General features: G+C 36.9%; 2 protein-coding genes across 2 annotated transcripts in view; one reads left to right on the top strand and one right to left on the bottom strand.

Moving 5' to 3' along the window:
• LOC129725945 (cationic amino acid transporter 3-like) overlaps positions 1 to 25,088 on the bottom strand; it is a 51,290-nt gene extending 26,202 nt beyond the window's left edge. The window contains exon 1 of the mRNA XM_055682398.1: positions 24,764 to 25,088. The gene's annotated coding sequence lies outside the window, so the exon portion shown is untranslated. The remainder of the gene's footprint in view (positions 1 to 24,763) is intronic.
• LOC129725948 (general transcription factor IIH subunit 2) overlaps positions 1 to 27,220 on the top strand; it is a 102,694-nt gene that overhangs the window by 67,643 nt on the left and 7,831 nt on the right. The window lies entirely within an intron of this gene.

Here is a 27,220-nt window from a genome sequence, read left to right as displayed (position 1 = left end):
CACTCTGAAGTGTGAGTTTCAGCTTTGTCTCAGTGGTGCTAATCGCTAGAAAAAACGATTCGACGGAAATATTACGGAGGTGCGTAATATTAACCAAAATTTACTCATTGGTTATTTTCGTTGAAATCTTCAATCTTTTTTAAACCAAGTCACTACTCCAGTGAGCAAAAATGTGAGCTGCCTCAATTTTGTACCCAATAGGTTTGTTCAGTCCGACACAGTTCAAGCGTTTTACACACCAAATACTTTTTCTGTCACCACAATAAAAATGAACACTATTTATTTACGAGTATTTCATATCTAGAATCAAATATCATATATCTTGCAAAGTGCTGTGAACGACCAATATTTGCTAAATATGCGTGCCAGGATTTGTGGCAACTCAATGATCAAATTTAAACTCTTTCTTATCAGCCAGAGTACCCGTCATCGATAAGTTATATTTATTACGCGATTCGCGCAATAACCTAAACCATAGCGAATACAAGTGACAAAGTGGGAATTATGGCTTTTTTCAGTATCGTTTGAAAAAGATTAGACATTCATTAATGTGACGATCGTACGCCGCGCTACCCCAAGCTCATAGATAAATCATCTACAAGCACACCGCGCGAACTCAATTACTGCCACAGGCTAATCTGAGCACGAAGCTTACTGCAGGGGCCCCAGTGACATTTTGCGATAACAAAAATCGGTACAACCCGCACCGCTCGGTGTTGCGCGTCGTTCGGCTTACGGTAACTTGAGATAAAGTTCAATTGTGGTCTACCGCCAGCGGCAGCAGGTTCAACTGGCCTATAATACTTCTATTAATGATGCCAAAGTCAAGATGAGGTGAGATAAGATCAAATTTCTCCTGCGAAAAAAAGATAGAATTTTAGCAAAGAACAAATAAAATCTATTGAACATGGATGCATTTGCAACCATCTTAAGGTGAATCAGGATTGTGGCCTTTTCCTATACAATTTTGAGGTTAGAGTTCTTTTTACTTCTGTATTTTGATCGTAAAAAATTCGGCTTCCACTAAATAAACAGCACTCAAATTGCTACTTCAGGCATGCAACAGTTGTGAAAACAATTGATCAAAGTTTCATGTACGTAGTCTTCATAAATCAAGAAAAAATTAGATTGCAAAATTCGAGTTGATCGCGACCACGTCCCGATTCACCTTGAGCTTTTTGAAAAATTTAATTTATACTTTTTTTCCTTTTGAGGTTTGATAGTTTGATTAATTCCATTTTTCGACCACTGTTATCATTTCTAGTAGAGGGCGAACGTAAAATACTTTATCCGATTCACTGGTAATTCAATGGTCGAACATAACAATGCTATCTGACCACCTTTGTTCTCAATCTCCTGACGAAAAATAATCGGTGTTAGTTTTGCTATCATACAGGTTGCCTGACGCGAACAATTCTACAGGATTTTTGATGGTAATCTAAAAATCACGTCGATTCATGTAGGTAACAAAGCTGACCAGTTAAAAAAGGCATACGTTACTTCAACTATATTTTACGTCTTGTGACTTAAATCCTAAATCTGTGGCATATGGAAGTCACATACGGACAAAATTGTATCGTATAAAACCTGTACTAAAGTGTTCCTAGAAGGGTTAATATAGCATCCAAATGATACAATTCAAACAATCCACCGTTCCACCGTCACATACGCCCTTATCAAAGGTTTGTCAGGCGTATCTACGACCTCGGCCGTCAATTTCGCGCGTGTCATGCATCCTGCCTTATCACACGCTGGTTTAAATTGTTTTAAATGGCATCATTTGCCAGACTTCACTTTACAGCCCGTTTGTCAGACAAGGAAGTGTGCTGCTGCTGTACGCTTCGCCAAGGCGATGGCCGCCTAAATTAAGCTGAACGGTGTGCGACACAATTAGGCAGATAGTCGCAGATTGCAACAATATGTCGAAATGATTACATTTTATCTGTCTCTATACATATCACCCGGTGATTGAAGTGGCTGTGAGCATGGTAAAAAGAGCGAGGAAAAAACTAAGAGCAAAAAAGCCATTCCAGCGGCTTTAAGTTAATACTCAAACTGGATCGTCTACTTGATACTTGATGCCAAACCCCTCAGTCAACCGGTAAGTCGGCACGGATATTGGTTGCTAATTCAGGCATGCAGATACTAAGCTATATGAGAGCCTGACTACTATGGTAAGGTTGAAAACCTGTTCTAGATTAATGAGGGGGGAGTGCAGAAAAGCAACAAGTATTGATGAATGCAAGTATGTACTTTAAACAAGTAGTTTGGCACGTTGTTCCTTGTTTTTGGTGATTGTGAAATTAAAACCGAAAGTGAAGCCGAAATTTTGGAAATCTCCAAACCAACATTTTTCCACAGAAATTTTCAACCAACTTTTGAACCAAAAACACATGCGAAATAGTGATAAACAGTCGAGTTGGGCCTAGAAAATGCCATCTAGTTGTTTTGGTAATCATTCAGTCTCAAGTGTTGTCATTATAACTGGTACTTCAACTGAATTCATTGGCATACACAATAGCTGCAATAAAAAGAAGAAAGTCAGTTTATTTAATAATTAGGCAGCAGCGACTAGAGTTGTACCTGAGAGGTGTCCAACCCTGAGCAGCGAAGGAAAAAAATCACCTCTAGCGATTAATGAATAGACATAAAACAAGCCTAAGATGCGTTGAAATCGTCGTCAGTATGCGAAAAACAAAGTATCGGTGCTGGTGCACTCTCTTTGCTTTCCTTTTTACGATATATCTTTATTCATTAGTGTACACCACAACACGTGGTTCTCAATGTGCACAACTCGGTATATGAAGTTATTCGTCTCTGTTACACAGAGGGATCAGAACTTGTTATATCCTTATTCATTTGACTCATGAATATGATTTTTTGCCAGAAAAAGAAAGAAAATGACAGTGTATGCCCTCCTACTCTCGCTTAAACTCAACCGCTGCCGAAGTAGTCCCTTCCCCCACACATTCGCTCTCACCGCACCCAACCTCTGCTGCTGTTCAGGCGACATGATATTCTCTTGTTGCTATCCTTTCTTCCCCTAACTACCGGCGTATGGAGAGACAAACGCAACGATCGAATCGATTCTCAGAGCTGATGTAGTCTAGTCATGTGTTTGTTTTCCCCCAGAAACCTATGCACCATATCATCATTTCATTATGGGTTGAGAGGATTCAAGTTTAGTCCCGGCCTGTACACTTCGTGAAGTGCACAAGTGATAGGGTGGTCGGTATTATCGACTTTTCGAAAAACCGGTATTTCGGTATTCATAAAAATAAAAACCGGTAAAAAACCGGTATTTTTATTTTTTTCTGAATAATACAAACCAGGGGCGACTCGTGGTCTTTAAACCTACTTGTTCAACTACAAAATTCTGAAAATCATAGTTCGGGGAAATAATGACAATCATGCCCGTGGAAAAACGCAAGTCATTTTCTCTGTACTATTTGAAAATAAAACTGAAAAATAAAAAAATAAATACAGAAATTTGGATTTAAAATTTATTTTTTGCCTAGCATTTCAGGTCGCATCTATGTTACTGCATAATTATGTTTTTGCATTTATGAGTACCTATGCTTCATTACGACCCAGTTTTTTTTCTGTAAGATTTGGACCACTTGTTTTGATCTCTTGTGTATACACGCAAAACTTTTCCTTATTACTTTAGAAGCAATAGCGCAAAATTGCCTTTTGGGTAACAAACCTATTACTTTAAAGGCAATAAAATTCTTCCCCAGTCAAGTAACAACACATACTGACATAAATTTAGCACGTGTTACGGGAGTACGACTGTCTAATAATGGTCGTTTCAACCACATGCAAGATTTTTTCTGTCGAAAACTGCTTACTTTCCATCTCAAGCAAAAAAAAATCACACACCGTCGCATATGTTGCACATGTTACAAGTTTCTTCAATCTCCAATTCATCCGGTGTGCGTGTATTAGTTCGCATACGGAGTAGAGAAAAAATATGACAAGAGCTGCCAAGCAGCATTTTCCCGTCATAGAGTATGCAAACGTTGATGATTTCAAAGACTTGAAATGCGTCTTTAAATGACATCACGATCTGTAAACTGCGTTAGAGAAAAACAAAAACATTCGCTTTCCTGCAAGATATCTAAAACACATACTCATTGGTTCATGGAAACTCATTTGCACCTGTTTGAAAATACAATACTCGTGCCTATCCAGACAATATTCGCAACTTCGGCAACTCTGGTCAGACAGTATTACATATTTCCATTTCATGTAAACACTGGGGGACGAAACGAAAGTGTTTCTAATAAGACATTTAAGGTTGACGGGTGAGATTCCCATTATGTGTGGATGAAGGGAAGCAAAAATGAATCTGATCGTTGCATCAATACAAATGCAGCGAGTGAAGTCTTGCTAACACATGCATTGCGGTGGGTGCTTGGCTGTATGTTCTCCTTCAGAAACACATACAAGCGTGTGGCCGTCATAATTTTTATTACTTTTTGTTTGTTACTATTTGTGTATAATGCGCAGTCATAAGACACAATAAGTAATAAAAAATTGCCCTAAAGTAATAAAATGTTCCCCGTTTGCGTTGGGTGTACGATCCAGATACAACACTGGATAAATTTAACAGTGTTTGGAAAACTTTAATGAATGAATTCAGTGATATGAATACGAAGAACATAATTTCGAAACTTATATTAATAAAAAAACATGCAGATTTTTCTTTCAAATTTCCTTCACATCGCGAAACTTAGTTTTAAATTAATGTATAGATTGAAAATTCTTAGAGGAACAATTATTGAAACTGTTGAGAGGAAGAGGAAATGAATGAAGAAGAACATGAAATGACGATCAGACAAGAATTTACATTCTACGAATCCGAAGGAATCGAAGGTAAATGCTTCTCTATTCTGTTTGAAGCTCTTTAAACAGTTCTTCCAAATTCAGTTGATCCTGAGGAAGCATTTTTCTCAGCTAGAATTATTATAAAATGCGCTGCGGTTTGGGCAACAAAGCTTTGACCATGCTACAGCTATTTAAATTTCACTTTCTCAAGAATAAGGAGCAGTAATTTTTAGGACGAAATTCTTTATTGATTGATTATTTCATCCTGTAAACGCTTTGCATCAGGAACAACTTGTCCATAACTAGTCGCAACCTGTGCAATGCACACGGAGACGCCAAACAAAAAATTAATCTCTGACCCAAATTTATATTTATATATATTTTTTTTAGTTTTACCTTTAAATAGCACAAAACGAATAACGACTTACGTTTGTTCGCGGACAAGATTGTGATTACTGCCTCAAACTATGATTTTCAGAATTTGTAGTTAAACTGGTAGGTTCAATATTCACGGGTTGCCTCTGTAAGTATGAGTGTGTAAAGAGGTTAGCTGTTCTACTAAAAGAATAAATGTCTTGCTTTATTGATATGAAGTTTTTTGACATATTATCGATACACACAAATACATCATCTGAATCCAAGCAAAACAAACAAGAGGAAACAAAAATTGACAAATAGGTTAGAGTAAATTAATATTCAATGTTGCTTTTGTCTAAATATATTTATTATATACACCGTCATGTGTTTTGTAACGCCTACCTAAGATGGTAGCATTCATTAACCTTGCAATGATTTATGAATATTGTGACAATCAATTTTTTTAATTTTAAGAAAAATACCGGGAATACCGGTTTTTTTCGCCTCTTCAATACCGGTATTTCGGTATTGGAAAAAATATCGGTTTTACCAGTTTTACCGGTTTTTGTTTTACCGGTAAACCACCCTAACAAGTGATGAATAAACGACGATTGCATCATTATTCGTTTCGTTTCCATCACTGACCCTGAGAGTCCAACCCAATATAAGAAAACACCACTAAAATGCTTTCGCATTGTCAATGTTTTGTCGATTTGAAGCAGGCGGTGATTGAAGTGTTTTCGCATAGGGACAAATGTTTTCATTTGTTTGTTGTGGTATTTAATACCAGGGGTTGAGTTATTTGCTAGTCTGAACTGTCGTTTTACTGTTCGTTTGTTTTTGATTTATTTAACAATTATTTTTTAAGCATATTATCCACCTTGAACTTTGGATCATTAACCCCTTAAAGACCATAAGGTTTTGAGCAGTCATTTTTATTTGTATTAGTTTATTTTAGGTCGTTAAGTTGTTAAACGAACTCATAATGTGTAGTTTTGCTGGAATTTTAAAAGAAGTATTTTTCTTACTTGTCAATAAAGATAACATATATTGTAGATAAATTCATCAGTAGATATCGTTCGTCCTCATCGAGTTCGTCACGAGTTCATTTTTTTCTGAAGAAAAACTATTTGCTCTGGAGCAGCTACTTACTTACTTACTTACTTAAATGGCCGTACGTCCTAAGAAGCCAATTAACTCGACCCATGGCTGCCTGCCTACAATTCCGTGAGCACCGGTGCTCTGCAGTTCGTGCTCCATCTGGTCCACCCATCTCGCTCTTTGAGCCCCTCGTCTTCTTGTTCTTACCGAATTTGAAGCGAACACCGATTTTATTGGGTACCAATTCGGTATTCTTGCTACATGCCCTGTCCAGCGTATCGTTCCAGTTTCAAGCACTTTCTGAATACTGAGTTCGCCGAAGTGGCGCCCATGCTCGTGGTTCATCCTACGCCAGCAGACTCCGTTCTCCTGCACACCACCAGCGCTTGCCAGACCTCCTCGAGCATTGTCCACGTCTCATGCCCTTAGAGAACGACCGGTCTTATAAGCGTTTTAGACAGAATACACTTGGTTTGGAGACTTAGGTTTTGTGACCGTAGTTTTTTTTTTTTTTTTTTTTTGTGGAGCCCATAGTTAGTAGACACGACTGGTATCGACTGGCTGGTATCGTTGTTCTCAGTTGCCAGAGAGCCGAGGTACACAAGCTCGTCGACTACCTCGAACTCATCCTCGTCGATTGTTACCGTATTGCCTAGTCGTGTCCTGTCGTACTCGGACCCGCCCACAAGCTTATACAATGTTTAAGACGTATTATTCTTTAATCCGATCCTATCTGATTCACGTTTTAGTTGGGTGTACTGGTCTGTCACCGCCTCAAATTTTCTGCCGACAATATCCACACCATCCGCAAAGCAGATAAATTGACATGATATATTGGAAATCGTACCCCGCATGTTGAACCTCGCCCGTCTCATAACACCCTCCAGCGCGTCATACAACACTTCACATTCTCCATCGTAGCCTTAATCAGTCTTGTTTCAGCCGTTTCGTCAAGGATTCTCCATAGCTCTTGTCATGGGCGTAGCCAGGATTTCAAATAGGGGGGGGGGGGGCAAGTTCTCCAAAATTTTGGAAGTAAAAAAATGGTATTTTAAAATCAGAAATAAACACTAGTTGTTTAGTGATTGTTACATCAAGGCAATCAGTGAAAAGTTGTCCTTGGCATCAGAGTGAAAAATTTGATTACAGTAAGGTCTTTTTTACACGATTTGCTTTTCTTAATTACTCAAAAACGGTACAAGATATCGACCTCATTTCAATCACGTTTTCCGTTTCAGGCCACTAGGTACCATATATCAGTTTTCAAAAAAATTCACAATTTTTGGTGTAAGTACTGAAAATTTAAAATATTAAATTTTGGTCTCTAGATCACCGATGGAAAAAAATCGCTTCTAGCGACTAATGAATACGTATAAATCAAGCCTATGATGCGTTGACATCGTCGTCAGTGTGCGAGTTATTCTTATTCCTCGCACATTTGCAAACAGACCTCCATGGTTGGTGAATAACGTATAGCTGGTAGGTGCAAGCGGAAGTGCAAATTGCTAGTTGGTTAGAAGCTTTTGTCGGTATAAGGCGTCAAGATGGACAAAGGGCTAAGAAAAAATAATGTATCCGAAAAAGTTCGGCAAATGTTTGTGGCGGAGAATGGCAATTTCCGATGCACGGCGGTGGAAAATTGTAGCTATCGGCCAAAAGTCACTAACGTTACGAACTGCCATCGTAACTTTTTCTCTCTCAGTTTGCCATGATCAGACAACAAATATTTAGCTAACCGTTTATAGTTTTTTCATAACAAAAAATGAGATTTCGGAAATATTAACTTAAACAACTTTTTTAACAATTTTAAATTTTGTGTATTGATAATGTAAAGCAATGCCTTGGTGCTACATTCCGTCTTAAAATTTTAACTTCTGTTTATTACACACAGACTTCGCAGCCAACTGTTGAGTGTACAGGACAATTGCGGGGCTAGAGCTACGATCTTTCTGACACTATTAGTTTTCCCCGAGCTGGAGAGAGAGAGAAAGACTTTTTTATTTCAAATAAAGTTGTTCTTTGATCATTGACAAAATTGATTTTTTTAACGTAGAATACGTCTTACGGCAACATATATAGGGGTTCAACTTCAATGCAGGGATCCAATTTCGAAAACCGAAAACATGGAGAGCGTCACGAAAATTGTCCAATTTCAAACGTTCTAAACTCAGTCAGTTTTCAACCGATTTCCGTCATTTTTGCAGCAATCGATTGGAAAATCATTTAACCCTCTAACGCTCACAAGGTTTATGTTTAAAATTTATAGCTGCACGAGAAAATTCAAGCTGAACACTTTGTAGACTAACTAAAATTACTATCAACTGTAGTATTTTGAAGAAAATGCCCAGTGATGCTCTGAGGCAGCATATAAAAGTTTATAGAACAATCGTAAGCACAACAAACTACTTTATGTCAAGATATGGTGATTATAATTCTTGGTGCTCTAGAGTCACCATGAGCGGGAAAGGGTTAAGCAACCGTCCAAATGCAGAAAATTGTAATCTGACTGTTCGAACTATTGTACTATTGAAAACTGTTGAACCTTGTCGAAACGTAAATGTCGACCTTTGATTGGTTGTTGCTGCCTTTCCCTAAAAAGGACGACAGAATGGAGTACCTAGTTAGCCAGGAATGCACTCGTTGGGCTATATAAGAGACTGCTTCTCCTCAAGCAATCTCAGTTTACTAGCAGCAGGCAGCAGCGGCGGACAGTAGCAGCGATGGCAGTGGGCAAAGGCGACGTGGAGCAGCAGCGGGCAACAGCGGCGGTGGTAGTGGTTAGCTGCAGAACCTAACTTTTTCAGTTCGGCCCCCTTTTGATCTGAGTTGGACCCCACCAGTGGTAATTCAATTCAGATATCGTTGGGTGAATACAGCCAGAAATTAAATGAGACTCGCACCGCCAGGTGGTTTGAGAAGCCACCATCTTCCAGGGTGTATATATATATATATATATATATATATATATATATATATATATATATATATATATATTTATATATATATATATATATATATATATATATATATATATATATATATATATATATATATATATATATATATATATATATATATATATATATATATATATATATATATATATATAGGGTGTGTGCACATATATAACGTGTGTGAATTTTAATAGCGTGTGTCGCTAGCGTGCGTGGCTAGCTATATAGCGCGTGCATGTCTATAGCGTGCGTGGCTTGCGTGTGCATGGTTATATAGTTTCTGTGCTTGTCTATAGCGTGTCTGTGCACGTCTATAGCATGTCTGTGCATGTTTATAGCGTGCGTGGCTAGCTATATAGCGTGTGTGCATATCTACAGCGTGCGTGGCTAGCTATATAGCGTGCGTGACTAGCAGTATAGCGATAAAAATTATCATATATAGTTTCAAATAAATCATCTCATGTTGATTTTACACAGTAAATCATTCAGAACTAAATCAAAAATTTGCCATGTCAAAAAACAATATTCAGTTGTCAATAAATGGTATTGACAAACATTATTAACCTATTTTGACTTCAGCTAAGCCTCAAAGTTTACTGAGCGTATTTTAACATTTATTTGAAGAATGTTTGCGCCAGTGATACACATAATTTTTCGCTCAAGTCCTACTATTTGCAGCGATCAGTTTTAAAATTATCTACGCTACTGCAAACTGCAGAAAATTGTTCGTATTAAACCTAGGTTACCGGGAATGCACTATTGACCCTCATCGTAGCCACTGCCTAAATTAAGCTTTCTCAGTGCAACTTGATACAAAAGACAGCCAAAAACAATACAATTTCATTCTTGTTTTGGATATGGCGTCAAGTGAAACTGCTTAGCTGCACATAGCTTCTGCTGTTGTTCTTTGTCGTTACCGGTGCCGTCTGTAGAGGTAAACGTCATCTGGAACAGAGAGACCATTGAATTGATTAACCCCATTGAGTGTATTCCCAAACCTATTGCAAGAAATACATTGACTTAAGACAGGCTGTCGTATTCTAGGTTAACTCTGCGGTCGTGTCTAATAAACAACCTCTTCAACTTTCTCACGATGGGTAGTTCCTTACATATAATTAGTTGGTGTTAAGTCAGATCAACATTTTAATATAAACAAATTCTAGATTTACTACTCTTTGAATTTCGGAGTTTTCAAGCTTTTGTGCAATTTTGATGTTACGGGCCCGTTTGATTTATCACTAACAGCATGTTTCTCCTACTTGACCCATTATGGCCAAACAACTTCTGTCGTTACAAACCCAACCAACTTTTCAGAAGCAAACCCCCTGTGGTCAATGAAAGCAAATAAATATGTTACCAAAATCGAACCATCGAACCGCACTGTGTCAACAGGGTGTATTACAACTGATTCAATTGTGACGTACGGAGAACTTACAAAACAAATTTCTTCTAAATATGTATTAAGAATTTTTTCCTTACTGTTACAAGTGTATACAAATTTTAATAACAGTTCAAATATTTCCAAAACAAAAATAAAACAAAGGTTCAAACTGTAACTGTTTTCAGTACAGAGCATATAGCTCTGAAACTAACCTTATAATCGTTGTGACAATGCTTTTCGGTCGGAAGGCTGTGGAATGAGCGCGAAGCCTTCTAAGACCACTATTGTTGGCCCTAACTAGTGTTTCTTGAACTGGTATTCCGCGAACATTCGACTAATTGAAATCAGACCAATCAGGAAAAAAGCTTCGTCGAGCTTTTTATCATACCAATTGTTGGAGAACTCTATGTTTTTCGAACTGTTGTGAAAGATAGAAAAAGTTTTAATGATTTGCAAAATATTGCAGATTTTATCAGGTATTAATCAGGCATTAGACGTAAAAAACACTTGCCATATTTTGTTTGAATTTAAGTTGCATAACATTTTTACTAGGGTAAATATGTTTGTTAAATTAGCCGTTACAAATTTGATCTGTAAATACTTTATGTCATTTGTACTCAGAAATATAGAAAATATATGGCGACCGGACTTAGCGAACCGGGATAAAAATTTGAGAAGTTAAAATTGTGATGGGCGCGAAACATTGAACTCAATAAATGATAGTGAGAAATCACCGATGGTTGTGAAATAACTGCTTACAAAACCGGACTTAGCGAACCGGGATAAAAATTTTAGAAGTTAAAATAGTGATGGGCGCGAGATATTGGATTCGATGAATAATAGTGAAGAATTTTAGCGAAACAATCGAAAAACTTCAGTGAAACATAGCGAAACAATTGAAGAAATTCAGTAAAACGTAGCGAAATAATCGAAGAATTTCAGTGAAACACATACGTACGTTAAAAAAAACTATAGTGAAATGTGAAATTTTTTTTTTTTGAACAAAAATAAATCATAATAATACCAATATGGGTAAAACCTATTCTAAAGTGGAAACATCCCACAACGGGGACCCCTTAAGTAAAAATAATTAATAGTCAAGAGTTACACAGCGGAGCGCTGCAATCTCACGAAGTTTTAATATGGTCAGTCTTACTGATTAATATAATACAACAAATAATAACTGCATACGAACTCTTAAACAAACGAATTGATAGACGTGCAGTTAAGATAGCCAAAAGCTTAAATGACATAAATGCCTAAAGAAAATATTAAAACTTAATGAAAGAAAAAAAAAACAATTTGAGTGAAAACGACGAAACATATTCTGGACGACTTCGAAGAGTGTGTGAAATACTTCCAAATGTGGGAGCGGGCGATAAAGGCAATCACCCCATTTGTCCAGAAAAGATACGCGAAATGTGGAGAACGAGAAATCGAAATATTACTCACCTTCAAAGTTAGAGGAAAGCTGGAAATCAAACTTACTAGGTTTGAAAGAGGGATAGAAGTCGCAGAGGACCTTACACAGGAATTCATCAAGACGTGGAAGATGCTAAACCTACCAAACTAAATATAGTTAAGATAAGTACAACCAATACAAAAAAAAATATATACATGTCCTATAAAATGCAACAATATATTATAATTATATTTATTTTATAAATCAAAATCAACGAACTATCTAAATTTTATAAACCAATACCACATAGTACAAGAGTACAAATAAACAAATGACTGAAGTTATACTATTATGAGTGACGACGAGTTATGGACGATTAAAGAAACAAGACATTTACAGGAACTGAACCTTTATTGTAGGAAGGCTGTTAACACTAAGCTTTCTAACGAAACCATACACAAAAAGCTAAAATTGTTAAACGAGCTCAACGAAGTTCTTGAGAACGCTACGTTAGGTTTAATAACTTATACAAAGCATAAGAAAATTTTAGGAAATACAAAACCAATACTACGTAGAAAACTACAAACAAATCAAAATTTAACAAGTGACTTACCAAAAATGTCGACGACACCTGAACCAACGTTTGATGTCAAACAGGCGACATTCATCGTGCAGCCCTATGACGGCAATGCAGATGGACTAGCGGCATTTATTGACTCTCTTGAACTATTGCAAGAGATGATTCCTAAAAGCCAAACTGAAATGGCTATAAAGTTCATTAAGACACGGATTTCGGGTAAAGCGCGAAATGCTTTACCAGAAACAATTAACACAATAAACGACATTGTCAGAGTAGTTAAAGCAAAGTGTAAAGACACTACTACTCCTGACAACATCGTTTCAAAATTAAATGCTACTAAGCATCGAGGCGATGTAAATAAATTCTGCACAAAAATTGAAACTCTGTGTGAAAAGTTACACAACACATATCTTTCACAAAACATACCAGCAGATGTTGCTAATAAAATGACAACAAAAGCTGGTGTTCACGCTTTAATTGAAGGCATTCAAAATAATGATACTAAGATTATTTTGAAAGCTGGAACTTTCACTTCGATAAATGAAGCGATAATAAAGGTAAACGAGAACGACAAAGTGGTCGCTCTCAGTCAGAGTCAGAATACTAACAGAAATTATAATAACAATAACTCTACTAATTACCAAAGAAATTTTAGAAACAGAGGAAGAGGAACCGGTTATACCATAAACAGAAACCAAAGACGTTTCAATACAGAACCTAGGAATAATTTCAATAGAAACTATCCTACTAACAGGAACATGTGGCAGAATAACATGCGAAATTCACAAAATTATAATAACAACAATAATTTTAACAATAATAATTTTAATCATAATTTTCGAAACCAACAAAATTTTAGAAATAGAATGATGTTAGCGAGTGCTCTACAAAATATAGCACCTAATGGAGGGCAACAAAACCAAAATGCCTTGGTACCAATAAATTTACCAGTAAGAGTACCAATGCAAACGCCGATACCACAAACGGCACAAAATCTAAATAATAATTTAGAGTAGCATTTTTTAGATCAAATGTATTAACAATAAATATGACTGCATCAAACTTTATAAGAGTTGGAGTGCAGATGGCAGAAAGAGTCTGCACCTTTTTAATAGATTCCGGTGCAGATATATCGATTTTTAAACTAAACATTGTTACTCGAAACCACCCAGTTAATTCGAGATGTTTTGACCAGCAAATGGAAAGGTCTAATGTGTTATAATCTTATATTTTCAGAAGGGAAAAAAAGATCTGAGTTGTTATGCTTATATTCCAAGTTCCTTGTTGAATTTAGTATGAATAAACAAGTCCAGTGATAATAAAAATGTCGTTGCCAGCATACGTTTAATAAGAATGATAATTCTGCAAACCTCTACAAATTTTTGCTAAAGAAGCCTTATTTTACCTCTCGGTGTTATTTCTGTACTTCTGTACAAATATATTCGGTTTAACACAATTGGCATTCAGCACTAAAACCTGAAAATCGAAGCACTGAAACGTGAAAATGTAGTATCAAAATCTGCAATAATGCATCCAAAACCAGTTCAAAAGCAAGTCAAGCATTATTCAAAGATTTTCAAAACTCCATCCCCTCTCACTCTTCCATAACGTTACTACCCAAATTAGTATGAGGAAAATATTCCATTCACTAATCATAACAAAAACTAGTGAGTAATGTCATTGACGAAATCGCAACGCAATACAACAAACGTATGATTTCTCGGTAACAAACATAGCACATTTTGGTATCTGTTTGGCTGCTATAGAAAACCTGCTGAAAAAAATACCTTCCGAACTACTTACTCTCCCTCCCATCATCACCGCACCGCATCATCGCTGCTGCGTCACTGCGATGCGAGATGCAATCCAACCAACATTTATGGGACTCTCAATTATTCTTTTGCTTGTTGCTATCGTTTTTTTTCCTACGATGCGCCACGTACGAAGAGAGAATTACAACGGAGCAACGCGCATCACTCTATTCTCAGAGTTGTATTGTATGTATACTATAGACTATGTATAGACTATAGTCAACTGTTGTATTTGTCATCTCCGAGTGACCAAGGCACCAACATTTTATTACGTATTGAGAGGATACAATTTTAGTCATGAACTGTGCACTTCATGATGTGCACAACTCAAGATGAAAAAACAATCAGCTCAAAATCATTTCATTTCCTTCACTGCTCTAGATTGACTACTATATTGACACTATCATATTCAAACGAGTTTCAAACATTTTAAAACGGTTTTCTTCGTTATATTCACAACTAAAAAAAGGCTTTTTTTACGCGACCCCATACAAATTTGGAACGCATCCCTCGTGTAAAAATAAATCTTACTGTATTCTTTGTTCAGATGTTCCAGATAATCCAGATAAATAGATGTTCTTTAGTAAAAACTCAAGTTCATTTAAATATTTGGACAGATCATTTTGGCGACGAGGATCTCAAGAATCCACGAACATGGCAGAAGATAAAGTTGATTGGCAGCCGCAACCGGGAATTCAAGATATGCTTCTCAAGATGGCCCAACTTATACAGCAGATGGCGGCCCAGTAGCAGCAGCCTCAGTATCAGACACGGTGCAGATTTTAGAGTGTCTCATCGAACATTACAGAGTTTGTCTTCGACGAAGAAAACGGAGTTACGTTCAGACGCTGGTTTAACCGCTACCAGGACCTCTTCGAGAACGACGCAGGCCAGCTGAATGATGCGGCGAAGGTACGTCTACTTCTCCGGAAGCTGAACACTCATTCGCACAGCCGCTATCTCAACTACATCCTGCCAGAGCTTCCCAAGGACGTGAAGTTTGAAGACACAGTCAAGATTCTCAATAAAATCTTCGGGCATCAAACGTCAACGTTCCGGAAGCGGTTCATGTGTCTGGAGTAAGTGAAATGCGAATCTGAGGATATTATCAGCTACGGCGGCAACGTCAATCGAGCCTGTGAAGATTTTCAGTTCAGACCTTAACACCAGACCATTTCAAGTGCCAGCTTTATTGAAGACGCCAGGATCATCGAGCAACAAAGCAGCGGCTCGAAATCTACAGTTCACGCCGTCAGGTACAGAAAGAGTGCACCGTATCAGCGAAATTCTTTGAAGCAAGATGGTAAGAAACCGAAGACACCATGTTCCAGCGCTAATTCAGTAAATTTTTCACGATTGTTGTCAACCATCTGCGACTGCCGATGAACACCCAGCAAGCAGAGAGCACTCAACCGCTGTTCAACCATTGTTGACGGTTCCCTCTGCCCCCCTCTGGCTACGCCTATGGCCACTGCAACTGCGAATTTTTCGTGTTTCGTGTGTTCGGTGCAGCTGCTCGAGTTCTTCGCATTCGTATATTATAAAACGGATGTCCTAGATAAAATTGTTGCCCCGAATCTTTGAAAACTCTCTGAGATGACCACTATGTGTTCCAGCAAGACAACGCATTCTGGTTCAACACTGGCGCAGGAACAATATGATGGATTTTCAGGATAAGAGTGAATGGCTGCCAAGCTCCTCAATCTGAACTCAATGGCTTTTTTTTGTTTTTACGTTTACAATAAACAAATGGACAAAAATTGCCGATTTTTCATGCAGCATCAATCATAGTAACCCATGAGTCAGCAGAAAAAAATTGACAGCTATTAGTCGAATTAGTAGTTGGCGAAAACACGAACATCGGACGGCTGACGACTCTGAGCGACAAGAAGCTCCAAAGAATGCTGAAGAGGAAGACCGAGGTAGCTACATCGCTGCGTGCGTTTGGCCGGGAGATCGGTGCGACCAGCTAAACAGTGAAAAAGTACCTGGCGAACATGAACATATATTTAAGGTAACAGCAGTCCCGTTCCCTGGTTTCGAAGCTGCAGGCAATGACGCAGCGGCAGCGTCTGAATAAAGTCGACCAAGTCGATTTTTCCGGCGAATCGCGACGTGGCGGTGGTGATGGAAGACGAGATCTCTCTCACACTGGATGGCAATGACTGGCAGAGCGCTTCGCATTTTATTTCCCCCACGACGGTACACAGTGGCAGGTCTCTGAACAAAAGTCGGAAAAACCTGAAAGTCTTTTTCAAAAGTCTTTTTCAGAAAATGTTGAAAATAGCAATTTATGCACCTAAAGTGCTGTTGGACCTTTTTCATGATCAGATTTTTTTTTGCTCCAATCATGTTTGAACCGCTCTTATATTCATCTCAACACCTAAATTAATCTCATTGCTCTTATTTGTCCAATTTACTGTGAAATTTAACTCTTTTTTTTAAAGTGAAAGTAGTTCTATTTTACCTTTTGATTTAGTCGAGTAGTTGGAAGTTAAGAGCGAAATAAAAGCGACCAGAAGAATATGGTAAGATGAATATTTAGGTGGTTCACTTACTCGTTCTTCATCGAAAAACTTAAGAATAGTATTTTTTTGTTTGGTTCTTAGGGTACTCCTTTATAAACTAGGGTGGTGCAAAAATTTTTATAATTCAAATTATTTTATTTTGAAAAATTTTTAGCTTTTAAGCCGTTTGACCAATTTAAGATTTTTTTACGACAAGTTAGACGTCTTTTTAGGAAAATTATGAGATCGTACGGTAGTTTATTTCAACGTCATTGAAAATATAGAGAGACGATATATTTGTTTCTCATCAATCCAATTTATCCTCTCTTTAGGGGCCATCCACATTCCACGTGGACAGCGTGCGGGGGGGTCTATGTAATGTCCACGGTCCATACAAAATTTTTAGAATTTATATGGGCAGTTGTCCACGGAGGGGGAGGGGGGGGGGTGGCTATCAAAAATTGTTAAAAATCTCTCCACGTGGAATATGGATGGCCCCTTATACATCTTGTAGTACTGAAAGCGGTTTACCAGTTTATATAAAAATGCTTGGGACTACTGTAAAAACTTCATGTATACTTCCCAGTCAATCATTTTGTTCAAACATACGAAACTGAATAGCACAGTGCGTTGAGCAATAGACAAAAAACGTTTTTCTTTCTTTTTTATTTGGATGCACCAAGTACCCAGAAATGTTCATAGATATCTCTTGGGTTGTGAACAAGTATTGGTGAGCTTTGGGAAGCATCACAAATACAAGCATAGCAAGCGTTAGCGTCCAGAGCAATCATTAGTTTCACATTTCGTGCTAAATTGTCGCACGTTTTCTAAACGTTGGTAAAACTTAATTACTTCGGGTATTCCAATAACACAAAATGGAAAATAAGAATCAAGGTTAGTGCAATATATTTCATTGATAGAGAGACTTGGTTTCGATTGCGTGTATGATTAATCGGTATCATGAGTTGGTGAAGGTGTTAATCCTTAAAAATACGCGAACTCAAACTTTCGTTAGCGGTTTAAAAAAAGTTCCACCAAGTTCCTCTCTAAAACATACATCAAAAGTTTGCTTGAAGTGTCCTCTAAAAAATATATAAAAATTAGATGCAACTTCTTGCAACTCTGAGAGATTTTTTATTTTTCGTATGTCAATGCCGATCGCTCGTGAAGCGGCAGATATTTGAAAACTGGTTTAACTGCAACGCAAGCAAAAGAACATCATGTTTATTTCGATATTGTCTCTACTAGAAGACACAGTTGAGCATGTTTATGAAAATTTGCACAAGTTTTCTGCTGTATATCGTTCAAAATTTAATTCGAAATGGGAGAAATGCAATAGAATAAAAAAGTATTTCATGAAAAAGCATGAAATTTTGTTGGAGTCACCGCTTGCTCTCCCTCGATTCGGTGAGAATAATAATTATGAATACAACCACATTTCTTCTCGTAAGCGTCCTCAGAAACTTCTTGAAAGCTGCTCAACCAGAATTAAAAAAACCGCGAGTTGCAGAGCTTGTTGAAAATAACTCCCCAAAAGAATTAGTATTTGCTGCTACCGTTTCGAACAACTATTCCAATTCGTCTAAAGATGACCCAAAACTTGACTTGATAATATAATATGCATCTTGAAGAATTTTAAATTGTTTGTTACTCTGGTAATTGAATATACAAAAAATAATAAAAATTATACGTAAAAGAATACCTAAAAATATTTTTTTTTTGTTATTATTGCGCATAAGTCACTTTTGCAATTATGTAAAAGTGAGTAAAACATAGAAACAGCAGTTTGTACAACTTTTTCAAAGAGATTAACGGTTTCTGGTATAGGATGAGTGCATTGGCGTTTGGGACAGTTTTGTGATTTACTGTATCACATAAGACTTTTATGCATTTGGTAGCTCTGAAGGTAACGAACAACTTTCCTTGTTACATCAACATGTTTTATCGACAAAATCGTGTAGTTTTGATTTTTGTCCCGTCTTACCCTACATTCAACGCACTGTGCGATGTGCAGAACGAGACCCAAAAATCTGAAAAGTACAATAACTTTACCATTCATGTTGGTTATCCGATCTTTCCAAACTGTTTCACAAGATTGTTCGGTAGAAATGAAATTATGTTATTTTTTGTTTTCTTGACTTCCATGCAATATGTTTTACCTCGATTGAGAAATTGGTTGTATTTTTGGCAAGGCACACTTCTAAACTAATGAAATAATATGAGTTTTTTGAATTCAGTTGACCCGCTAAGTATCCATCAGTATCACCGCAAGCCTCTGCGAAAAAAAGCGTTTCATGGAAACGGCCATTACTCCAGTATTAATTGGTATATCTCAAAATCAAACGTATTTTTGTTGTTGTTAATAAACTGTACTTTTAGAAAAACACCACTTTGATGCAATAAAGATGGTGCTATACACTTGAAAATAAGCTCGAACTTCCCTCATTTTTCTCCACCAAAAGAGTATATAACCCCTTAAGGCCCAGTCACGCGTGATGAGGATCAGGCCTTCTATTTTGTCTATCTGGGCCTTTAGTTTTAATCGTACTCCAAGCTATCACGGTGATTGCACTTTGGCTGTGATTTTTTTTTTTAAAGCCTTGTTCATTACGCACTAGCGACGATAGGACAGATCAGGTCAAACTAGGGTTATTTGTGGATGGTCAAACCAGTCAAACTTTACATTTCATTTACTTAATGGGATGCTGCCTAATGCCTATTTGAAACTCATTCCACATTCTACACCCATAACTATAAAAGCAAAGCTTCCAGTTTGAACTATTTATTTAGATTTATTTACGAGATCCATCTTCCAGTTTATTCTTGATTTGATCTTATTTATATAGTTCTGGTTTTTACAATATTTCATGGGTATCAGTTGTAAGACTATTTTGGGACTGAAAAATGAAAATTATGCCACCTCCACTATTTGATTTGGAAGAATCAGCATTTTACATTGGGAGCGATAGCGAGGGATTTTCAGCGAGCCAAAAAAAGTAAGCAAAAGTCCACAATTTTTCACGAATGATTTTTTTTTCGTCTATTAGATGTTTTTTGCTCGAATGATGTGGTACAACTCTCCCCAACAAGAATCATGTAAGTTTGGAATCAATTATGTACGTGATTTTGGTTATCGAGAGCTATCTCGCCTGTCATTCACATAATTCTGAAGAACGATACATTATTCACCATACTGCTGTCGAACTTTAACAAATTTAAAAAGCCATAAACTTTTTTTTCTATAGTGGTTTAGTTCGCCACTCAAAGCCATAAACTGTTAAAACACACTTTTGAAAAATCTTACTATGGAGTTCATTCAAAAAATCAGTTTGCATTAATTAACAATTTATGTTCGAAACATTTTTTTAGTCATTGTCATTTAGTCACATTCAATTGGATTTTTTTTGTGAGTTTTTTCTCAATCATTCTTATTCTCGCAAAAAAAGGTGAGATTTTCGTTCATTAAGAATTAGGATAACTAGTCATAAAAGTTAATTCAAATAAAGTATTTAAACTTTAGATTTAAATGTCACACAAACGGACACAGTAATGGTTTAGCAACAATAGGTAACGCTTCGGAGCACTGTTGAAGAGATTACTCTCAATGCATCTATATATTGTTTATCATCCCCTAATATCACTGATTTCAGAGCGGCATCATGCTAATGCTCTACAATTATTTGAATATTTAGCGAACTTGGTAATAAAAATGAATTTCATATTAAATAACTCTTCGCTTTTGTCTTTTTTACCACAGTCTTGAATGATTCGCGACCGTTTCGCTAGCAATGTTTTTATAACCATTTCGTCCTAAACTAATTATAAAACCCGTATTTATTGTGCCTATTTTTCTATATCTATAAATGCGAATGTCTGTCTGTCTGTTCCCTATAGACTCAAAAACTACTGGACCGATTACCGTGAAAATTTGTTCATATGGGTTTGCGAGCACGGGGAGTAATCCTAAAATATTAGTTTTGTTCTATCTCACAAGCGTAGGCAAAGGGGGGTGAATTTGTGTTTCATGAACGAGAAAACTTCCTTTACGATAACCGTGCAAACTTATATACAGATGTTTTTGAGTCTGAGATGTATTCTTGCGTCGTTACTGTCCGACGACTTTTTTGTTTCTCAGAGGCGTTGTAAGGATGAGGGGGCGGAGGGGGTTAACATGTCAACCTTTGATGATTTTGAAACTGCTGGACCCATCAGTATTAAATTCGGTATGTAGAATCTACAGTAGCTGATATATTTCATGAGTTTGAATTTTACTCATTCAATAAGCGTGGCAAGGGAGGGGGAGCTAATATTTGTTATTTGAAAACACCTAAACACATAAATTGATCACCGTTCCAATTTGTATAAGTGAAGTATGTTTCTATAACATTGATTTTCCTGTATCTCAGTGGCGTAGTAAGGAAGAGGGTATATCTATATCTATAAATGCGAATGTCTGTCTGTTCCCCAATCAATTTGTCAATTTGTCAATTTGTGCTCTGTAAACATGCAAACGTTTTCTACAATAACCGTGCAACTTAAAACACAGAGATTTTTTGGTATGAAGCGTATTTCTGTGGTGTTGCTGTGTCATTTGAGAGATTTCTGTATTTCATTCGCGTAGTAAGGGGGGAGGGGTGATGACATCACCGTTTAACGATTTTAAAACCACTGCGCCGATCATCATTAAATTCGATGTTTGGAAGCTATAGTGGGTGGTATATTTCAACAACTTTAAATTTAATGTATTTCATAAGCGTAACAATGGGGCGGGGGGTAAACTCTTCAAAACCTTACTTGATAACCGTGTCAATATGTATAAGTGAATTCTCAAGAAAGTATCTATGACATAGACTTTTCTGTTTGTTCTCAGTGGCGTAGTCAAGAGGGGAGGAGTATTTCGAACTGCACTATATGCAAAATATTGAGAAATTTATCATGAAAATTTATATACAGGCGTTTCTGAGTATGATGCGTGGTATTTACATTACTCTGTCATTTAAGAGGGGAAGGAAGTGGATAAATGTTGTCAGTCTTTATTAAATTTGAAACCGCCTCATCGAATATCATATAATTCGGTACACATAAGTCATATAGCAGCGTATTTGTTTCAATTAATTTTAATTTTATTTTCTCATCAGCGTGGTCAGAGAGGAGGGTAGCAATAGCGAATTTTGTTATTTGTATAGTCCTAAATCAAACACGATCATCGTATCATTTTGTATACTTGAGTTCTCAAATAAAGGGTAAATGCTGTGATATTGATTTTTTGTATCTTAGTGGCGCAGCTAAATCATTATTCCTATCATCATTTCAATTTATTCCTATCATTATTTTAATTTAATTGTGAGAGTTTTTGAGGCTCAAAAGTGTTATCATAACATTGAACACTGGAAAAAAATGAACCAAAATACCCACTTATTACAAGCCGCTGGGCTGGCCTAAAATTTAGCCATTTTTGTAAAATTGACCAATTAACCAAAATGATATTCAGAGGCCGAAAATCGACTCCATTTGAAATCCAGGATGACGATCTCCGGTTTCCAGAAAACTAGCCCAATGTGACCAAATATCACCTAATATGGGTATTTTTGGAATCGAGATAATGCCCAGAGACCTGAGATCAACTCTAGATAGCATTTTGAAATCCAAGATGGCGACTTCCGGTTTCCTAAAATGACCAAATATCACCCAATATGGGCATTTTTGTAATCGAGATGATGTACATTGGCCAAAAATCGTCCCCAGATGCCATTTTGAAATTCGAAGTGGCAATATCCGGTTGCTTGAAAACAGCCAATATAGTTATTCGAGAACCAAGATGATGCCCGGAGACCGGAAATCAAATCCGGACGCTATTTAGAAACACAATGGCGACATCCGGTATTTTTGGAATCAAAATAATAGCCAGCAGCCAAAAATCGACTGCAAAGACCATACACAGACGACTTCCGGTTTCCGAAAAACAACAAATAATGACCGAACAGCACCAAATATGGGTATTTCTGCAATCGAAATGATGCCAAGAGACCTGGAATCAACTCAAGACGCTGTTTTGAAAACCAAGGTGGTGACTTCCGGTTTACAGATATGACCAAATACTACCTAAAATAGGTATTTTTGTAATCGAAATGATGCACATAGGCCAAAAATTGAGCCCTGACGACATTTTCATTCCGAAGTGGCAACTTAAATTGCAACATCGAGTTGTTGAAATTGCAATGTCGAGTTGTTGGTAAACAGCCAAAAATGGTCATTCCGGAATCGTTATGATACCCAGAGATCAGAAATCAGATCCAGGCATCATTTTAAAATCCAAAATGGCGATATCCGCTTTCCGAAAATGAGCGAAAACCACCCAATATGGTTGTTTTCGAAACTCAAATGATACCCAGAGGTCGGAAATCGACCCCAGACGCCAAATCCAAAATGATGATTTCCACTTTCTGGAAAACAACTAAAAATGATTGGTGAAAGTTATATTGATACAAGATTGTATATTGTATATTGATACAAGATAATCTTATCGTCTATAATTCAAAGAATTTGTGAAAAACGCCAAATTCTAAGTGGCAACTTCAGATTGCTGGAAATCAGCCGAAAATGGTCATTCTAGAATCGATATGATAACCGGAGACCATAAACCTAATCCAAACACCATTTTGAAATCCAAGATTGTGATTTCCGGTTGAAGGAATACAACCAAAATGGCGAAGTACCAGTCAATATGAAATAATGAGAGAATGAAAAATTTCCATTCAATTCTACTATCAAAGTAGATAGTATAATTTAATGGAAATATTTCATTCTTTTGGTATTTGATTGATATCATTCTACTAATACGCTCAAAATGATATTTTCAAAAAATCAGCCAATTTGGTTATTTCCGGAATCAAAATAATCTTCAGAGTCCAGAAATCGGTCCCATTCCTTAAATCCTAGGTAGCTACTCCCAGTATTTAAGGAACAGCCAGGTATGGTCAAATACCACCTCATATAAATATTTCCAAAACCAGGAAGATATCCAGAGGCCGGAAATCGACTCCAGATGTATTTTTTAATTTTTTCAGGGACACTACACAATTTTTAGAGAGTTATTTTATTAGTTTTTGGAGTGAGAATTTTACTTTGAGCTTATTCTTAGTGATCATGCTCGAATGCAATAATGCGAGCAATGTAACAAATAGCATGATGTTTAGGTAGTTAACAACATGGATGGATACCTTTTTCATTTGTAAAACACATACACTTTTCAAATTATTTTGAATCGAAATAACAAATTTCTATTTGCTTACGTTTACGTTTGGTTGAAGTTTAGGACAATACCTCAGCTAATTTGTATGAACAAATAAAATACTTCAGCTATTCCTAGCCAAAATAATAAACTTAGTAACGTCATGTTTCTAACATTTTTGACTATTGCTATTTTCCCGAATGTATTCGTTAGAGTTTTAATAGAAATTAGAACATTGGAGAAACATGATTCAGAAATACATATTTTTGGACAGAATACATACAGCCTTATAGATATAACATGGTAATGTTAATATTTGTTCGAAATTATGTACATTTGAAAGATATGCGGTTGTCGTCGTAAACTTAATGGCGCAGCAACGCGGGCCTGGTATCAGCTAAATTAAAAAAAATCTTTTTGGTCGCTCGCATGGAATCATACGGATAACCAATATGGATATTCTAAACATTTAAATTTTTCACATATTCACTGAAATATCATATATCATTGAAACGTTAATCAAACATTAAAATCATTCCGACAGGCCTAAACACATTTTAACTTTATTATACATTCCAATAATAATAATAATAATAATACACAACTCACTTTTTATGGATTGTCGATAGGCCTAATTAGACTTGCCCTTCACAATGCAACCGCTTCAGTTCCAGTAACAGGTTTTTGCTACTATAAATCGCTGATTTGCTCACTGCACTCTTCCAGGCCGGCTAGTCGGCGTTAGTCGCCACCGCGTTACCCACAGCAGAAAGCCACAATCACAACACTTGAAAAGCTTTTTTTTTTTGTCTACTAAGAACTACTATCGACGACGGACGAGCGACCGGTAAACTGTGCGTGCAGTTGAGGCAAGAGAAGCTAGCGACCAAAAAAAAACCCAACCGCTCTGGACTTAGTCCAGATCTAAACTAAACGCTCGGTTCAATACTTTGGGCTGTCAAACCCACCCGCGCAGGCAGATATCACCGCGTACAATCGGTGAGTCAGATATTCTCTCAGCGATACCTCTTTACACTCAGCACAGCACTATACACCTGCCGTCAGCTGACTAGAAGCGAGAGAATTCGACATGATAAACAATGAACGCTTTCGTACACTAAGCCACTGAACTTGACACTCGTCGCTTCAATGTGGTGAGATGCCGTGCAGTGGGTAACCCTATCTATTGATGAAATAGTTATCTCAGTTACGAATACTTGATTACTGTCTGAGACCTATTATAGTGGTTAAGTCCATAGAAGTTTTAGTTAAGTACGAGGGTTTGAGCCCCCAAACATGATTACAAGAGCTTCCCCCCTAGCTGGAAAAACAAAAATAAAAGACCACGGAGGGGTGCGCGTGGTTGGAGATCGAACCACGGTACTTTTATATTATTATATTTAACCCTCTAGTGCCCAAGTTAATTTTTAGACGGTCTTCGGTAAAATCACTATTAGGCTTTATAAAGATTTTTTTTTATATTTATTGAAGCTTTTAAGAGGTTTGACTGAAGCCCGTCTAAAGGCGGCACTGGGCACTAGAGGGTTAATATTACCATCAAATCACAAATCTTTAAAGCGATGTTTAAGGTTTCAAGCCAATACAAAATTGTATCAGGTTTGAACTGAAATCGGTTTTGCTCCATAAAATTATATGGAGGTTAGATAACTAATATGGAATAAAACCTAATAGTTCCATAATCGTAAATCGTACAATTCATGTTTCCATATAAATTGGCTGGTTTAGGTTACGACTAATCGTCGAATACTCGTCTTTTCGTTTACAGGGTACAAAACTGAGGGAAGATGGCAGTAAAGTCTTGATTCCCGAATTTTGAATTTTAGTTTTGAAAGTCAAGTTCGTGCATTCAGATGAACATGAAAAAAAATTATCATTGTTTGAAACTTTATTTTGAACTTGACATTGATTCTTAAGCCTTTGAAAGTTCGATTTGAAGGTTAATGGAGGAATTTATATAGTGTAACCGTGCTTTCATGGACACGGTTTTTCTATTATTTTTCTCCAGTGTTTCTCGAACATCGCATTTCCGCTACCGTGCGAGTCGTGTTACACTTTGGTGACGGCATCATTGGAATTCAGTACACTAACCGATCAGCAAAATCAGCTGACAAAACAAACTGATGAGAAACAGCTGTGATTCATCGACTTGCGCGCCAGCTGGAACAACCAAATACAATTTCGGAAGTTATGAAGCACATAGAAATTCTGTTTACACATATTAAGCCTCCATAAGCAAAAGTAGCAATGTGACGGATGTAATATATCAGCAGTTAAAAATCAACTGATACAACTAGTTTACACTGCCGTTTCGGAATAGCGAACCTATACATTAGAGAAATGACAAGACACTCACCGTTAAGGCAACTGTCAACATCAAAACGGATAACGGCAATGCAAATTTATACAGCTCGCCCGTTTTGATGTTGACAGTTGCCTTAACGGTGAGTGTCTTGTCATTTCTCTAATGTATAGGTTCGCTATTTCGGAAGTTGAGAACGATTTTATGCAATCGCTGGCCAACATTAATCACAAAATTGGCTAGCTAAATCAGCTGAACAGCAACCAGCTCAATACAAAACAATTCTTTGTTTAGGCTCAACATCGTCGATGAACTAGGAACTGCATTGAAGAATTTAAAACTTAGCCAATGAGTAATAGCACTTCACCACTGGCACCACCTGAATCTCCATCTTCGGAAATGGCTTCTCCAGAATAATTTGGAAAACGGATGAATATAATTATCACGCAATCACGACTCCTAATCTAATCCAGCACCTGTTAAAAATGAATGATTATCTCATATCTCAGCTCTTTAAGATAAAATTGTTAGTTTGTATGTCAGAGAGAATAGGGATAATAATAAAGAATAAAATAATTAAAAAATGTGTTCAGATGAATGAAGCTGAATATAAAACGTTGAACCCCGTTTTATATTGATAGAAAATAGATATAATAATTCCGGATACTATCGTACGTAGTGAATTCGAACGAAAGCAAGAATAAATACAGATAAATCCAGAAATGATTCAGCGGGTCGTTAGAGTG

This window comes from Wyeomyia smithii, chromosome 2 (genome assembly GCF_029784165.1).
Source record: "Wyeomyia smithii strain HCP4-BCI-WySm-NY-G18 chromosome 2, ASM2978416v1, whole genome shotgun sequence".
Taxonomy (NCBI): domain Eukaryota; kingdom Metazoa; phylum Arthropoda; class Insecta; order Diptera; family Culicidae; genus Wyeomyia; species Wyeomyia smithii.
The sequence above is the reverse complement of the archived record's forward strand: the minus strand, read 5'-3'. Positions and strand labels throughout refer to the sequence as shown.